This window comes from Ceratosolen solmsi, unplaced genomic scaffold (genome assembly GCF_000503995.2).
Source record: "Ceratosolen solmsi marchali unplaced genomic scaffold, CerSol_1.0 scaffold35, whole genome shotgun sequence".
Taxonomy (NCBI): domain Eukaryota; kingdom Metazoa; phylum Arthropoda; class Insecta; order Hymenoptera; family Agaonidae; genus Ceratosolen; species Ceratosolen solmsi.
Genome location: NW_011948423.1, coordinates 6,269,759 through 6,275,860, shown reverse-complemented (window position 1 = coordinate 6,275,860; position 6,102 = coordinate 6,269,759).

Sequence of the window (6,102 nt, the reverse complement as noted above, 5' to 3'; positions counted from 1 at the left end):
AAGATGCACGCGGGATCTTTAGACTTATAAGAGATAAAACCAATCGCGTATAGAACAGGGTGAGCACACAGAAATTTATCGTCGCAGATTATCTGGCCAAGGTCCAAACACAAACACATTTCTTTCTTTGTGGAAGGAACGAAAGCGTCATTCCTTTACGTCTAAAATGTAAGGTAAAGAAAACAAATGGTTAGAGCGACAATGCAGAAATAGAAGGTAGATGAAGCGCAGGTACATCGTTTCCCTCTCCGTCCCCCTGCCCACCTTCACTGCTCAAGAGAATTTAATGTGCGTTTGAATTTCGCGGAAGTAGAAGATTTTCATGTAAGACGTACATTGTTTTTATTGTTGGATAGACTATTTGAACAACAGCCAACAATTCAAACCAAGATTTTAACCCCACAACGGCTCATTCTCTTTTTGTGCATCTTCTTCGCTCCCCCATCTCTGTCTTTCGCTCACAACTCGCGTTCCGTCTTTTCCTAAAATCTCGTAACACTGTAATCGATTTATAGTTGAAGAGTATGGGATGGTACATGCGGTGGAAAACAAGAAAGAAGGAGACACATAGTTGTCGAATCTCAAGTACTGAATGGGGGGTGGGGTGGGAGGGGGGGGGGAGATGACCCTAGTTACTTTTTAAAGAAGAACGAGATAAAGGAATATACGAAGAGCAGGTCAAGTAAGGTTGAATTTTAATGAAGAGAAGAAGTTTCCTGTATATACATTTTGAACGATGATGAATATGTACGTATTACGATATATATATATATATATATATATATATATATATATATATATATACATATGCTCATACATATGTTTAGATATATGTATAGATACGCATTAATTGTGTACGCATTCATACATGTATTAACGTAGAGGTTATTGTTCATACACTGATCTATTGAAGGATCCATTGGAACTTGGAAGGTAAATTTTGTGAAATCAGATTTTGCGGAAACAGATATTTTCGAGCCAAAACAGGTTGACGTTTTCATAAAAGCGTTCTCGTCTTTTTACAATTTCGAAATCATGAGACTAGAGCAACATGAGAATGTTGCATTGACTTTGAAAAATTATGACTACGATTAATATTAAAAACTATAAAAAAAAATGGCAAGCTTTAGTTTTAAGCACAGACGTCCATTACGCCCGAAAAAGTTTTTCATTGTAAATTGCAATAAATACTTAAAACATTTTAAAAGCTCACTTATAACTTATTTCTTACTAGGACAATAATTTTCAGGCTATGGCTCATTAGGTCCATTCGTACTTTATACCAGATTTCAAAAGTTTCGATTCTAATATATTATTAAAACTAAATTTATGGAGTTAGAATGATAGTCTACTTGATATTTAATGCAGAGATACTTTTTAATATATTTTGTCAACGTAAAGGAGACGGGAGCGAGTATCAAGATCTTGACAGATAATTCAGAATTAGGCTCGCTAACCGTAGATCCGTCTTAGACGTCGTGAAATTATATATCAAGCGGTAGGAGAAAGTACTGGAGTGCAAGCAGACACCAGATATAATTACCGAGTGGTCGGTGCGTAATGAATAAGCTCATGACGTAGCTGCGCCGTGTGTCACGCGAAAACTTTGAGCACCAGTCAGTGATATGCGTGTGTGTTGGGCCGACACTCCGCTCCAGTGGCTCGCAGCCTCGATTCCTCCATAATTCATATCCACATTTGATTAGTGCCGAGCACTGAAATGAATACGATGAAACGTCGATATATAATTTGCCGACGTTTTCGCAAGTCGATTTAAAGCAATGCTCTTACGGACATTCGCGGCCATAATTAATGCAAGGATATCTTCTGAAATTCAGACTTTCTCAAATTTCATAGAAGTAGACTGAATTTTCATATTTCCAGTACTTTTATTCGGGATCTTCGTTGCATGAATTTAGCTCAAATAACATTAAACTAACTTTAAGAGAGAAATAATAACTCTTAGTTTCCATTTGGTTAGGTTCAAAACTCGCGAAATACTTAGTAAATGTAATCTAACTTTATATACAAACGCAGTTTATTTTAAATTGAAATTGCATATCACTTAATAATAACATATAATTATAAGTAGTTTATTTTTCAAATAAAATTGTGAGCTTATGAAATTCACGAGTGATTTAGCTTCGGTTAAATTTCTTTTAATTTACTTTTAAGAGCTATGAAAAAATATATCAAAATATCAAAAAGAATTTCTAGGGTAAATAATAGTTATTAATAAATATTACAGGTATTAATAAGCCAACATTGACCGAATGAACGTATATCGCGCTTCCCGAATACGTTACATGTAAAGAACATCGGGATTAGCTTAATATTATATACAAAAAGATGACTGAAAAACGAAAACTGAAAGCCACATTTTTGCACTGTCGTTTGTCGGCGGAAACGCTCGGCGCCACGAGGATCAGCTGAAACTTTTTCTGCTGAACACATGAGAACGTATCACTGTCTCTTTATTTACTTCATATTATATTCCTGATAAGAAATTGTCAGACATAGAAAATTCATAAATAAACCATATGCTTGCTTGATAGCACTGACTTTCAAGAATATAATAATGAAATTACAATGAAAAAGTATGTGCATTAAAAATGTGCTAATGCGAATTAATTTTATTAGAAATTTCGGAGAAAGATTTTATATAATATTGATGTCCTTTGCATATAAGCTATTATGTGTTAAATCTTTTATGTGTTAATTCTCTTGCAATCCGTGCTCATGAACGAGATAGAAAGAGATATGGTGAAATAAGCAAGATAAAAGAGGATAGCCTTTACAGTATACTTATTCTTTAAATACAAACGCCTCATAATCGATTAGTTTCCATGGCAATACCTTAAAAGATTTTATAAGACGCATTTGGCGTCAGCTGTCGAGAGTCAGAGATACTTTCTCGCCGCCGTCGCGTCGCCAACTTTTAAACGCCCTGCTGGATCCATTGAATTTCGCGGTCATCAACCAAATGTCTAAACCTATTTTGCAAATGCACACGATATTTAAAATTCTGAATAAATAAGGTGGTCGGGATGAATAATTTTTTACTATGAATATTGGCTTATAAATATACAACCTCATATATGCACTAAAGGAAAAACTGCGGTCTCATGTTGTTTATTTTAAAACGCGTATTATGCATGACTATGGACTGGAATATAAATAAATTTAAGCTCAAATTTTTCTTTTCTTATAAAAGGTTTATGAAGCTAAAAGAAATCGATTAAGGATAATAGACCGGTACAATAGCTACAACAACGAAGACACAATGAAAAATACTTGTTCTAATAGTTATATATTTTACATTAATATTATAGAATATATTAATTGCATTTTATATTTAAATTGTTGTCGATTAATCGAACATTATTATCATCATCATTATATAACACAGTCTGCTTAAAATGATAATAGGGACATGTCTTTTTATGAGTGAACGATAAATCTAAATATATATGCACATGTAATAATTGTCCTATAATAAATAGTTTGGAGAAATTTTAAACGAATAACTCTAAGAATTTCGATCATAAAAATACAAGGAAATGAATTTACAGACTATTTTATTGCAAAAGAATAGGAACGTCTAATGTGGTTAATAAATTTCAAAAAGATAGGTAGAATGAATTATTCATTTTGCAAAATATTAATCCTTTATAATAATAATTCATATTTAAATACAATTTTTTAAAAAGTAATATTTTAATTTATTAGCAGCAAACTATGAGTAAAGCTTAGTACGTACATATGAGGGAAAAAATATATAATTTTGTCAATACGATTTAAAAATACCGCTATTTAATTAATGGAAAATCAAGTATAATAAATTATAAATTTAAAAATTAAATAAATTATTAAATTATGGTTCTGTCGTTGACACCGTATCAGAAAAATTTTCATATAAATTATTATTCAATAACTAATCTTCTTAAATTAAAATCTATTTAACATATAAATAGTTTCTTTTAATACATAAAAATACTCGAAAGAAATTTAATATTTTGTTTACGAAATATTACGTAAATATATTTAATTATATAAAATTGTTTTACCTTGTTAATTAGTCAAAATTATTGGTGTAAAATAGGAAAAATGTTTATTATCCGTTGTTTTTATACATATTTTTAATTTATACAAATTAAAATATTAAATAACTCATTATAAAAATACTATAATAAATTCTATTTATATACTTTTCGTAATCCAATTAATTGGTTTAACTTACTGTAATATTAATAAAAATTTGGAATTATTTAATTGATTGATGATATATAAGTTATGGTCGCAGTATTTCCTATCTGACTCGATTTAAATTATATATTCCGAAGAATTTAGAAAAATAATTGGTCATGCACGATACTGTAAACGCCCGCTAATCTTATTCTTTATATTATTTAAATAATGTATGTGCATTCAAATTAGTTTTCGAATAAATTAATTATCGAATAAATTAGTAATTATATTACTAATAAATAATTTAATGGGAAGAAAAAGTTTAAAAGTTTCTTTATTATTGTAAGGGAGTGACATACATACATTGTGGAAGTTGTTAACAGATGATAGAGTGTTCATATAAACGATTTCTAAAAGACTAAAGCAATTAGTCGATCTATTTTTTCGTGGAATTGCGTATATATATATATATATATATATATATATAGCCACAGATTATTTCAGGAAGAATATAAAAAAAATTGAATTATTATCCTCATAAATTACTGTCCTTGTAAATGTTCGAGCAGATAATTAAGATGCTAAGTTTTTGAAATCACGATAGAACGTGCATTATTACATTAATTTGGATTAAATGTAAATTATTAGTAAACTGAACAACCGTATAAAAATCGTGAATTTCTTGTAAATAAAATTTAATTGGATAACTTCATTGAGCCCTTAAAAATGTACGATAGTTTGAAATACCATAAAGCATACGATCAATATTTCATTAATTTCATCTTCAAATTCATTTCATCCAAACATATCTAGTGAAACTTTAAGTTATATAACGCCAGTGTTTAGATATAGTGTGAGTAAAATGTATATTATCAGTAAAATAGAATTTTATAAAAAAAGAAAATAAAATAAAGCAGATAATGAGATAAATAAATAACAGACTAATACATTTTTTTAATAATTTATAATTAGCCTATGAAGATATAAAAGCAACATTTCTATAAATACCAACATGGTTATTTATTTACATATATATATAATTATCTTTAATGCTTATATTCCAAGTATATATTTCATACAGCAGCAAATAATATATATATATATGTTATACATTATTTGTAGGCAAAATATTTATTACGTAATTTTAAGAAGTCAACACTATTAGTCATGATTTACACATTTTATCTTCGCACAAATACATAAAGTACAAGTAACTATAGATATATTTTATATTTAACACTAATCAACAGATTCTAAAAGAAATTCTAAAAAATAATTTAATATTTAAATAAGGATTATATATAAAATTAATTAGATGTTTTACTTTATTTCACGTTCAATTACTGCTAAGTATTTATGTCAATTAGTAAAACGGTTATGAAAATTTAATGATTTGTATTAAATTAAAAAAAAATATTTAATTTAAACATTTATCTCAAACATACTATTACTTTTATTTAAAAAAAAACAGTGTTTTAATATCAGATTAGTATTTTTACTGTATAATAATAATAGTTTATGCTGTGTTTTTATTAAAGAAATAAAAGTGAATACAAAACCACGTATAATAATTAATAAGATTAATTTGTGTTATAAATGATAAGATCAGCTGATGTCACATACGCATAAACGAATGTTTGCGATTACTGGAATAATTATCGATGGCCATAAGCACATCTTTCACAAAAGCTAATTAACGAGCTAATTTAACTTCAGCAACTGGAATTCGAGATTCTTGCACTTATATCCACGTATACCTTCGCGAAAGTTGTATAAAATAAGTCGGATAGTTTTACATATTGAAGCTTCATGATGAAAATACAGACGACAAAAGTATCGTTTATCCAGGAAGAAAGTTCGTGCAAAGGTCAATTGAATCGAACCAACTCTAATCCACTACTACTTACAAAAGTA